At 40.2% G+C, this 12,843-nt stretch overlaps 1 protein-coding gene across 2 annotated transcripts in view; it reads left to right on the top strand.

Moving 5' to 3' along the window:
• USP31 (ubiquitin specific peptidase 31) overlaps positions 1-12,843 on the top strand; it is an 83,470-nt gene that overhangs the window by 10,294 nt on the left and 60,333 nt on the right. The gene's annotated exons all lie outside the window — the stretch shown is intronic.

Here is a 12,843-nt window from a genome sequence, read left to right as displayed (position 1 = left end):
ATCGAAGAAGGAATCTTGATAGCTTGAATTCAGCTGCATAGAGGTGATAACTAAAGCCAGGAGTATTGAGTGTGTAGTCAGAAGCCCACAGCCAGCCCCTTGGGGGAAACTAAAAATAAGGGGATAGGAGGAGGGAAGGACTTGTTGGACTTGTTAAAGGGGCAGAGAGATAGGCGGAAAACCAAGAAAGCTGAGTCATGAAGCTTGTCTTATTTTGGTTGACTTCCTGCTCTTAGCCCTGAATACAGCTCTGTACGGAGCTGCAGAAACATCAGTTTATATCCATTAAGAGTCAAATTCAGGTTGAAGTATTGTAGACATAATTCATTAAGCCTGCAGATTTATTGAGCACATTGCTTGGGCTGGTCCTGTGTTGGGAGGCACCGGGCTGTACGAGGATGAGTGAGATGGTCCATGCCTGTAGGGAATTCTGGGTCTAGAAGGGAAGGCAGGGGTAAAGAATCAATTGCAGTAGGTTTGGATGAGTGTTGTGATAGAGGTGTATACAGAAGTGCCGTGCAAACCTAAAAGGGGAATCTGAGAGTGGTGGGGGACTGAAGACATGCCCCCTGGGCTGAGTCTGGAAGGATTTGGTAGGAATCCACTTGGTGGATAAAGGGAGAGGTGGGAAAGGCCTGTTGGAAACAGGGTGGAAAACCCATCATGTTCAAAGACTTAGAACCTCAAACAACTTGGTTTATTCAAAAAATTTCAAGGTCTAGTGTGGTTGGAGCAGAAGGGTAGGGTGGTGGATGGGTGGGGAGCAGGTCACTGAGTAATGCTTTAGGCAAGGTTAGATCTCTGACCTTGATGTAGTTTGGTTCTCTACATGTTCCCAGGGACAGAACTTGAACTTCAACTCAGGGCAGTGTGATGATAACATTCATGTTCTCACTCTACTTACTGAACACATTGCCTTGAAGTGCCATCAGTCTACATTTTTGTACTTGTCTACATTTTGTACTTGTCTACGTATATGGTACACATTTTACGTAGCTTCTGGCCAAGCTGCTTTGGATTATGATTTTTTTTTTTTCATGCAATCTATAAAACTTTTCCCCATGTTTCTAAATTGTAGTCGTTACACTGTTTAAAGTTTAATGATACATACGGTGTCATACTGCTAAGTAATAATTTAATCATCCAGTCCTCTTTTATTGGGCAATTTGCCCTGTGAAAATGAAAGTTACTCAGCTGTGTCTGACTGTTTTCAACCCCCTTTTTGAGAAACTGTAAAACTGTTTCCCGCGGTGACCACACCTTTGTACATCGCCACCAGCAAAGCATGAAGGTTCCAATTTCTCCACATCCTTGCCAACACTTGCTGTTTTCCATTTTTTTTCAAATAACCATGTTATGCGTGTGTGAAGTGTTACCTAATTGTTGTTTTTATTTGCATTTCTCTATGACCTAAATCAAATCCCTTGTGACTACAGTGGAAGTGAGAAATAGATTGAAGGGACTAAATCTGATAGAGTACCTGATGAACTATGGATGGAGGTTCATGACATTGTACAGGAGACAGGGATCAAGACCATCCCCATGGAAAAGAAATGCAAAAAAGCTGTCTGAGGAGGCCTTACAAATAGCTGCGAAAAGAAGAAAAGAAGAGAAGCAAAAAGCAAAGGAGAAAAGGAAAGATATAAACATCTGAATGCAGAGTTCCAAAGAATAGCAAGGAGAGATAAAAAAGCCTTCCTCAGCGATGAATGCAAAGAAATAGAGGAAAACAACAGAACAGGAAAGACTAGAGATCTCTTCAAGAAAATTAGAGCTACCAAGGGAACATTTCATGCAAAGATGGGCTCGATAAAGGACAGAAATGGTATGGACCTAACAGAAGCAGAAGATATTAAGAAGAGGTGGCAAGAATACACAGAAGAACTGTACAAAAAAGATCTTCACGATCAAGATAATCACAGTGGTGTGATCACTCACCTAGAGCCAGACATCCTGGAATGTGAAGTCAAGTGGCCCTTAGAAAGCATCGCTACGAACAAAGCTAGTGGAGGTGATGGAATTCCAGTTGAGCTATTTCAAATCCTGAAAGATGATGCTGTGAAAGTGCTGCACTCAATATGCCAGCAAGTTTGGAAAACTCAGCAGTGGCCACAGGACTGGAAAAGGTCAGTTTTCATTCCAATCCCAAAGAAAGGCAATGCCAAAGAATGCTCAAACTACCACACAGTTGACTCATCTCACACGCTAGTAAGGTAATGCTCAAAATTCTCCAAGTCAGGCTTCAGCAACACATGAACCGTGAACTTCCTGATGTTCAACCGCATTTTAGAAAAGGCAGAGGAACCAGAGATCAAATTGCCAACATCTGCTGGATCATAGAAAAAGCAAGAGAGTTCCAGAAAAACATCTATTTCTGCTTTATTGACTATGCCAAAGCCTTTGACTTTCCACAATAAACTGTGGAAAATTCTGTAAGAGATGGGAATACCAGACCACCTGACCTGCCTCTTGAGAAACCTATATAGGTCAGGAAGCAACAGTTAGAACTGGACATGGAACAACAGACTTTTTCCAAATAGGAAAAGGAGTACGTCAGGGCTGTATATTGTCACCCTGCTTATTTAACTTACATGCAGAGTACATCATGAGAAACGCTGGACTGGAAGAAGCACAAGCTGGAACCAGGATTGCTGGGAGAAATATCAGTAACCTCATATATGCAGATGACACCACCCTTATGGCAGAAAGTGAAGAGGAACTAAAAAGCCTCTTGATGAAAGTGAAAGAGGAGAGTGAAAAGGTTGGCTTAAAGCTCAACATTCAGAAAATGAAGATCATGGCATCCGGTCCCATCACTTCATGGGAAGTAGATGGGGAAACAGTGGAAGCAGTGTCAGACTTTATTTTTTTGGACTCCAAAATCACTGCAGATGGTGACTGCAGCCATGAAATTAAAAGATGCTTACTCCTTGGAAGGAAAGTTATGACCAACCTGAAGTGAAGTGAAGTCGCTCAGTGGACCCCTTGGACTGTAGCCCACCAGGCTCCTCCGTCCATGGGATTTTTCAGGCAAGAATACTGGAGTGGGTTGCCATTTCCTTCTCCAACCTAGACAGCATATTAAAAAGTAAGTCTCTGACCTTACTTTGCCAACAAAGGTCCGTCTAGTCAAGGCTATGGTTTTTCCAGTGGTCATGTATGGATGTGAGAGTTGGACTGTGAAGAAAGCTGAGCGCCGAAGAATTGATGCTTTTGAAGTGTGGTGTTGGAGAAGACTCCTGAGAGTTCCTTGGACTGCAGGGAGATCCAACCAGTCCATGCTAAAGGAGATCAGTCCTGGGTGTTCATTGGAAAGACTGATGCTAAAGCTGAAACTCCCAATACTTTGTCCACCTCACATGAAGAGTTGGCTCATTGGAAAAGACCCTGCTGCTGGGAGGGATTGCAGGCAGGAGGAGAAGGGGACGACAGAGGATGAGATGGCTGGATGCCATCACCAACTTGATGGACTTGAGTTTGGGTGAACTCCGGGAGTTGGTGATGGACAGGGAGGCCTGGCGTGCTGTGATTCATGGGGTTGCAAAGAGTCGGACATGACTGAGCAACTGAACTGAAGTGAACTGAACTGAATGACTAAGGATCATTAGTCATTAATGACTTAACTATTGACTTGGATTATCTTATCAAGTGCTTCTTGGCATTTGTATATCTTCTTTGGAGAAGTGTCTGTCCAAGGACTTTCCTCATTTTTAAACTGGATTGTTGTTATTGTTGAGTTGTAGGAGTTCTTTATATATTATGGATGTTAATCCCTCATGATATATGATTAGCAAGTATTTTCTCCCATTCTGTGGGTTGTTTCACTCTCTTAATAACTGTCCCTTGGTGTACAAAGTTTTTAATTGTGATGAAGTCCAGTTCATCTTTGTTTTTTCTTTTGTTACCTTTGCTTTTGGCATCGTATCCAAGTAATCATTGCCAAATTTAATGTCATGAAGTTTTCCCTGTTTTCTACTAAAAATTGTATATTTTAGCTCTTATATTTAGACCTTTGACGCATTTTGAATTAACCTTTGTATATGGTGTAAGGTTCTTTTGTCTGTGGGTATTTAGTTTTCCCAGCACCATTGTTGGAAGGACTACTGTTTTTTCTTTGTTGAATGGTCTTGGGGCCCTTGTGAAAAACCAGTTGTATAGATGAGGGTTTATTTCTGGGCTCTCTGTTCTGTCCCATCCATCTGTATATCTGTCTTTGTTTCCTATCAGTTTTTCAGCACACTGTTTTCTTTACTGCAGCTGTGTAGTAGGTTTTGAAATCAGAAGTTTGAGTCCTTCAGATTTGTTCTTCTTTTTCAAGATTGTTTTGGCTTTGGAGTCCCTGAAGATTCCATATGAACTTCAGAATAGGCTTTTATTTTTGCAGAAAATGGCAGTGGGATTGTTATAGGGATTGCACTGAAGTCTGTAGGTTGCTTTGTGTAGAATCAGTATCACAACACTATTCTTTCAATCCATGAACTGCAGTGTCTTTTATAAATATGTTGTCTTTAATTTTTGTCACTTAAGGTTTACAGTTTTCAATGTATAAGTTTTTCACATCCTTGGTTAAATTTATTCCTAATTATTTTATCCTTTTTGATGTTGTTATATACTTGAAACTGTTTTCATAGTTTCCTTTTTGGATTGTTCATTGCTAGTGTATAGAAATGGAACTAATTTTTTTTTAATGTTGATATTATATCCTGCACTTTGCTGAATTCATCTATTAGCTGTCTCAGTCTTCTGTGAATCCTCAGGATTTTCTACATATAAGATCATTTTCTTTGCAAACAGAATTTTATCTTTCTCTCTAGTTAGGATACCTTTTATATATATATATTTTTTTTAAATAAAGCTTAGTTGATTTACTTTAGTTTCTGGTGTACAGCAAAGTGGTTGTTACATATATATGTTCTTTTTCATTTCCTTTTCATTATAGTTTACTATAAGATATTGAATATAGTTCTCTGTGCTATACAATAGGATCTTGTTATTTATCTGTTTGTAACTGCCAATCCCAGGCTCTTAATTTATTCCCCCTTCCACTTTCTTGCCTAGTTGTTCTGGCTAGAAATTCCAATATTCTATTTAATAGAGGTGGTGAAAATGGGCATCCTTGTCTTGTTTCTTCATCTCAGGGGAAAGGCTTTCAGTGTTTCACAATTGAGTGTGACGTTAGCTGTGCACTTTTTAGATACTGGTTTTATCACATTAAGTTTTCTTCTTAGTTTGAGTGTCTTTGTCATGGGAGAGTGTTGAGTTTTGTCATGTGCTGTCTCTGAATCAATTGAGATGATTGTGTGGTAGTTTTCTTTCATTCTATTGATGTGGCATTTTGAAGTGAAGTGAAGTTGCTCAGTAGTGTCCATGGAATTCTCCAGGCCAGAATACTGGAGTGGGTAGCCTTTCCCTTCTCCAGGAGATCTTCCCAACCCAGGGATCGAACCCAGGTCTCCCACATTGCAGGCGGATTCTTTATTAGCTGAGCCATAAGGAAAGCCCAAGAATACTGGAGTGGGTAGCCTATGCCTTCTCCAGAGGATCTTCCTGACCCAGGAATTGAACCGGGGTCTCCTGCATTGCAGGTGGATTCTTTACCAACTGAGCTATTGATGTGGTGTATTACATTGACTGATTTTCGTATGTTGAACCCCCCTCATTCCAGAAATAAATCCTACTTGATGGTCATGGTGCCCCTTGGGATTTTGAAGGTTCTTTTGGGAAACTTTATAATAGCTCTTTATAGAATAGTGTAATGTGTGTAAGGCAACACCTTCATAAACCTTGAGACATTTGATACAGACACTTCTCTCAGTCTATTGCTCTTTTAGTTTTGTTACTTTTGTATATTACAGAAGGTTTTAATGTTTTTGAACCTGTCCTTTTTCCTTATTGTTTTTGTTACTATATAGCTGAAAAGTTACGCTTTCATACAGGATAATTTTTCTATTTTATTTTTTGTTTTTTCCATTATGTTCTGAAATATTTCTCTTCCAGTAGTTTGGGGTTTGGTTTAGTTTAGTGCATGTGGAAAGTGGGGATTTATTTTCAGGTTTGAGATTTCCCATCTTATATAGTGTAGTGAGTGGTTGAGAACCTGGACTGAGGAGCCAGAGAGCCTGTGTTTCAGTCATGGCTGCACCACTTACTAGCTACGGGACCTCGAGCACTTAACTCTGGGCTTAGTTTCCTCATTTGTTAAATGTGGATAAGAATATATCTACCTCATTTTAAAAAAAAAAAAAAAACAAGAGAAAAACTTGGCCGAGGGCCTGACATGTCGTCAATGCTAGTGAGTGTTAACTGGTATTGTTACCCCAACCTTATTATCACCCTGCTTATTTATAGAAGTCTTCTCCGTATTTAGAGTTTTATGGTCTATTTTTGAATTCTGTATTCTGTTTCATCAGTACTTTTATTGGTACCACATGGCATTGTTGTTGCTTGTTCTTTTCATGCTATTCTTTTTTCCCTCCCACTGTGGAACATTTATTTTTGTTCTGCAATAATAGACATGATTAAAACCAGTGCAGAGAAGTACTGAGTTTATTGGGTAAGAAGTGTTATCTTGCTCTTTACAAGTTCTCCAGAAAGATTTTTGAATCATTTTTGTCAAGTTTCAGAAACTAATCCTGTGTGAATTTTAGGGTAAAGTATCTACATTAATTTGGGGGAAAAAACCGTTTTTGCTGGATGTCTGCCTGTCACTGATAAAATCCACAACTTTAAACAAAACAAACTAATAATAATGTTACAGTAAGAAAACCTGGCTGACTGATAACTGAGGGAGAAATTGAAATAGTTATTAAAAGAACTGCCTGTTCCCCCAGAAGATAACAGAATTGGATGAATTTAGTCATACATTCTTCCAAGGATCAGATAATCCTCATATTGCATAACTGTCAAAAGGGTAGAAAAATTTCCTCTCAGAGGCAAGAGGATTCTGTTTCCTAAACCTGTTCATGTCTGTCTCCTCCACGCCACTGCGAGACCCTCTAGGGCAGCGAGTCTGTCTTGCCCAGCACCTCTTGGAGGTGCTTGGTTAATCTGAACTGAAAGCGCCTCAGCAAGGAAGGACAGCTTGCAGACCCGCCTCAGCTGTAAACATCGAGGTGCCGGTGATGGGTCATTTCTGTTGTACACAGATGGGCCAGACCTCTGAGGACTGTGAGTTAACACTTAGGCTTTAGGCCTTGAGAGAGAAGGGGAGAAATTGGAGAAGGGGGTGGTATACCTCAGTATACAGAATTTTTTGAGCAAGTTGTCTGAAAACGGAATGAACTGCCTCATCTCAGTGTATTTTTATTATTGGACAGGTTTCACCAGAGGCCCAGGTGGTCTTGTAAGGGAGAGTTACATACCCCATAATAGACTGGGTTGCATTCAGTTTATTTCTCATTCCTTGTCTCCTGCTCCTTTCCTCTAACTTTTGAACATATTAAAAAAATGCACATTAAAGCAGAGTTGACAGTGTTTGGCAGCTTAACATGAAGGGTAGAGAGATGGAGAGATGAAGATAAAGTGGATGATTTGTAAGTGCGCCTTAGGACGGTGCTTTTCAAGACTGAAAGCCCAGTGGAAAACCATTCTGCAGGTGGATGGGTAAGTTCAGTTTTAGACAGTTCACATAGTATTGGAGTTTCAGCTTCAGCATCAGTGAGCATAAGAGCCCTAGGAAGTCTCGTGTGGTGGTTTTACATTTGTTGAATGTCTGTCATCTATCAGGCGGGGACATAAATTGAATCACCTTAAGTTTTCAGTGACCCATGTAGAAAGGCGCTGATGTGGTCTGAATTGGAAATCTCTCTGAAATTGATACAGATGTAATACTGCAGATGCTTGTCCCGAGCTAGCTGTTTTCTGTCTTCCTTGGTGGGGTGTAGAGTGTTGCGGTTGCCTCTGCCACTTCTGTTTTGTTATTGGTGTGTGGTTCGGTGGATTCTTCCTGTGGCCATCTGTGCGCTCGTCACAGTGCGGGGCTGCTGAATGGGACAGTGAGCTCTGTGCCCTTCTCCACAGCTGTTTCCTATAGTGAAGACTGGAAAACAATGACCTCATGATTTCCACAAAAAAACCTTTTATATATAGTCATGGAAAAGAAACCATTCAAAACGGAGTAATTTAAAGTTCTGTCCTCTGTAGCTTTTTCCTTCAAAATGATTCTTGTTTGTTCTGCTAATTAGTTGTTCATTGGCTGTTCCTCAAATGACCTTTTATGTTTCACAAACAATGTTTGTAGTGGAGCACATCGGGATATCTTGTTTTTTTGTTTGATTGTGATCTTTCTCTGTTTAGAAACCATTGTTTTATGCCACGAATTGTGGCAGTTCCTAGAGGAACTGGCCAGTCACCCGACATCTGTTGCTTCTTCCCTCCAGTTGTTGAGCTTGGATGGTAGCAAGCAGTGTGTCCACAAACAAACAGTTCACGCTTCAGAAGACTGCGTAGGACTGGTCAGGAAATGCCCTTATTGCTATTCCATTTAAAACATTAGGATACAGGGCTTCAGTGCTAGTAAGTAGCAGAGCCAGGACTCAAGTCTTGGGTGGTTTTTATGAAGTTAAAGGAAAAGATGTAAAGTAAGTATTGTAAGTATTCCAGAAGTAGAAGGTGCTCATTCCAAGTCTGTGGACACCCAAATTACCCTTTCCCATTTCTAAAGTCTGTCCTGTTGACAGTTTTTATTGCTGCCAGATTAATCTTTAAGGTTATCTTTAATTACATTATTTCTGTTTTCAAAAGTTGCCTTTAGTTTTTCTTTTGTATACAAAATGTATAAGTTTCTTAGCTTTGCATTTAAACTTTTTTTCACCAGCCCAAGGTGAGAGAAGTACAAAATTTTCCAGGAAAAAGGCATACCAGGCGCATAAAAAAATTTGTTATAAAGTTTCTAATGCTTACTTTGAATTCTGCACCTGTCTGTGGACCACACTTTGAAGAGCACTGCTGTGCAGCTTCTCAGGGTCTGATTTTGTTTGTTTATTCCTTTAGTTTCAGTGAAAATATAGTCTATGCTTTTCATGTAAAACGGTAGTTAGATCTAGAGGCTTATTTTTTTCTGGTAAAGCTAGTTTCTGAAAAGTGTTATGTTAATTTTGACTTTAAGAGCAAGGCAAAGCTGTCTGGTTCTCAGGAATTTAAGAAACTGAGCCTCACAAAACCAAAAAAAAAAATAAATAAAAAGAGAAAAAAGAAAAATGTTGCTCAGTAGACATGCAGTTATGTTATCAGCTCCATCAGGAAGCCTGTCCTATCTGGTTGTGTCCCTCTCAAAGTTAGCAGTCACTGATGGTTGGTCCTTGGTCCATTCGTTCATTAAGGGTTGAAAAATGGCGGTTTTAATTTTAACATGTCTCTGGAATACTTCTGTAGAGACTCTTGCCCTTGTCAGTGGTTTGGTTACTTCAAAGTAACTTTTGAGAAGAAAGACAAGATAAATATTTGGTGGGTTTCCCCCCTTATTTTCTAGTTTTCAAAATAATTAGTGGGTTTTTTGTTGTTGTAACTGTGTGGAGTTAGATACATGTTTGAAAGGTGTGTATAGTCAAAGCTATGGTTTTTCCAGTAGTCATGTACAGATGTGAGAGTTAGACCATAAAGAAAGCTGAGTGCCAGAAGAATTGATGCTTTTGAACTGTGGTGTTGGAGACTCTTGAGAGTCCCTTGGATGGCAAGGAGATGAAACTAGTCCATCCTAAAGGAGATCAGTCCTGAATATTCATTGGAAGGACTGATATTGAAGCTGAAGCTCCAATACTTCCGATGAGGTGGCCCAAGTATTGGAGTTTCAGCTTTAGCATCAGTCCTTCCAAAGAACACCCAGGACTGATCTCCTTTAGGATGGACTGGTTGGATCTCCTTGTAGTCCAAGGGACTCTCAAGAGTCTTCTCCAACACCACAGTTCGAAAGCATCAATTCTTCGGCCATCTGATGCGAAGGGCTGATTCATTGGAAAAGACTCTGAGGCTGGGAAAGACTGGCAGGAGGAGATGGGGACGACAGAGGATGAGATGGTTGGATGGCGTCACTGAGTCGATGGACATGAGTTTGAGCAAGCTCCAGGAGTTGTGGATGGATAGGGAAGCTGGAGTGCTGCAGTCCATGGGGGTCACAAAGAGTTGGATACAGCTGAGCAACTGAACTGGACTGAGTCAGTTATTAACCTTATTATGCCCAACTTGTCCTGTTTTTGGCCATTGGGATAAGTTGCCTACCGAGTCCTTTTGGCACTATACTAGTAGTCTGTGATGTCAACCCAAAATACAGGAAGTTAAGATTTTCCAGGCTTATCTTATATGTTTCCTGCTCCAGATGTGGAATCAGTCATTTCTTTAAGGAGACTTAGTTCCTTTTAGTAGCAGATGGTTCTGAGAGGCCACAGTCGAGGCCATAGGGGTCTACCTGGTTTCCTGGGTCTCAGTAGACAGAGTGAGGAAACGTGTGATTTATAAGTCAAGAATTCATATTGATAATTTCATTCTTGATAAAAGTGAAAGAAGAGAGTGAAAAAGTTGGTTTAAAGCTCAACATTCAGAAAACTTAGATCATGGCATCTGGCCCCATCACTTCATGGGAAATAGATGGGGAAACAGTGGAAACAGTGTCAGACTATTTTTTGGAGCTCCAAAATCACTGCAGATGGTGACTGCAGCCATGAAATTAAAAGACGTTTACTCCTTGGAAGGAAAGTTATGACCAACCTAGATAGCATATTAAAAAGCAGAGATATTATTTTACCAACAAAGGTCTGTCTAGTCAAAGCTATGGTTTTTCCAGTAGTCATGTATGGATGTGGGAGTTGGACTGTGAAGAAAGCTGAGTGCCAAAGAATTGATGCTTTTGAAGTGTAGTGTTGTAGAAGGCTCTTTGAGAGTCCCTTGGACTGCAAGGAGATCCAACCAGTCCATTCTAAAGGAGATCAGTCCTGGGATTTCTTTGGAAGGACTGATGCTGAGGCTGAAACTCCAATACTTTGGCCACCTCATGTGAAGAGCTGACTCACTGGAAAAAACCCTGCTGCTGGGAGGGATTGGGGGCAGGAGGAGAAGGGGATGACAGAGGATGAGATGGCTGGATGGCATCACCGACTCAATGCACATGAGTTGGGTGAACTCCGGGAGATGGTGATGGACAGGGAGGCCTGGTGTGCTGCGATTCATGGGGTCGCAAAGAGTCAGACACGACTGAGCAACTGAACTGAACTGAACTGAATTTCATTCAGGAATTCAGGGTTTTTATTTAACCTCATTGATCGTATGTCTATATTTCTCCTAAGCTGAAAATCGTATTCTTAACCCTAGTGTAAATTCTTGTTTACATTATCTCACAATGCATTTATAGTCTCATCACAATAATCTCAATATTAGCACCAAACAGGATGAATATTTAAAAGTTTAATTTTTGTCCCTAGGATATGTCCTACTAGGACTGTGCAGTCATATTTTTGTTTTAAAGTTTCTTGGAATAGTTCTCAAGTGTGACTTAGTCACCAATGTGATATGTACATTCATTTGTTCTTTCTGCTTTTGGTTTTGAGGAATTGTTTTTTAGAATTTAGTTTTGTTGTGTAATTATATAAAAAATAAAATTCATTTGCCTGAGTCAGATATACAAAGCAAGATCTGTTCAAAAAAGTCTAGTTTCTTTTTTTTTTTTTTATTTTATTTTTAAACTTTACAATATTGTATTAGTTTTGCCAAATATCAAAGAAGTCTAGTTTCTGATGACTGTATTCTATTCCCTTCCTCTGTAAATTTTATGGTTTATTCTTTCAGTGTTTTAGTAGAAGCAAATATGTGTATTCATAATCTCTCTGACTTAAATAAATGTTAACACATACATACATGATTTTCTTTATCTTGTTTTCTTCTTGTAGGTAACATGGGTGCTTAGCAGTTGCCCTGCATAGCGGGTTATTTTGTGTACTCCTAACAGTGTAAGGTGGATATACATATTTTTTTCTGTTTTGTGGATGAAGAAACAGGCGTTTCTCCAGACCTTTCATCCTCTAATTCTCGTTATTCCCATAGTGTCAGGTGCTGTCCTTCATGTGTATATTCATGAGAGAGTGAATGAGCAGGGGACTCACTTTTGTATCTTCTCTGCTTTGAGCAATAATGGGAGCAGAGAAAGGACTGTTTTTAAACTGTAGGAAAGGAAATTCAGCCTTTTCTTTGAGGTCAATAGCTCTCTATAACTGGATAAGAACACATTGGTAGAAAGAATCTTTTTCCTGATTAGAGGTGGTCCCAGCATATTATAATGATATGTTTACTTGAAACATTATTTAATGTTACCCTAAAATAAGAGTTCCTTTTTGACAGTGCAGTGACAGCTTGGTAATTGTCCCTCATTTTAGAGTCTTTTATGAAAGTTATAATAAAGTAGGATAGCTAAAGAAAATGCCTTTAAAAGCAACAGCTCATGGGAAATAGCTACTAGTTAATGATTTCAGGATTTTAATAGTGACAGGAAGGAAGGAGGGTAGCCTCATTTCCCTGCAGGCAGGAGAGATCGAGGAGCATTGGCAGCTTTTTATCTCATATCCAGCAGGAGGAAGGGTTAGCTGAGTTAGAGACCTGTTGGTCGCTGCCCTTTGAGCCTTTATTGTGACGTCAGGCAGCTGGTTAGGCTGTAGTTACCGCCCCACCCGCTTTCTGACGTCTCTCTCCGGCTTCAGTGTCCGAGGTCAGTGCTGGGAGGAGGGTAAGGGCAGCCAGGGTACAGGTCTGCTTCTTTCTTTTTTTTCAGTTTTCCAACCAGGGATCAAACCTGTGCTCCCTGCATTGGAAGCACGAAGTCTTAACCACTGGATTGCCAGGGAGGTCCCTACTCCTTTCCTT

The sequence above is a fragment of the Bos taurus genome, chromosome 25 (assembly GCF_002263795.3).
Source record: "Bos taurus isolate L1 Dominette 01449 registration number 42190680 breed Hereford chromosome 25, ARS-UCD2.0, whole genome shotgun sequence".
In the NCBI taxonomy this organism is placed as follows: domain Eukaryota; kingdom Metazoa; phylum Chordata; class Mammalia; order Artiodactyla; family Bovidae; genus Bos; species Bos taurus.
This window is presented reverse-complemented; position numbering and strand designations above follow the sequence as displayed.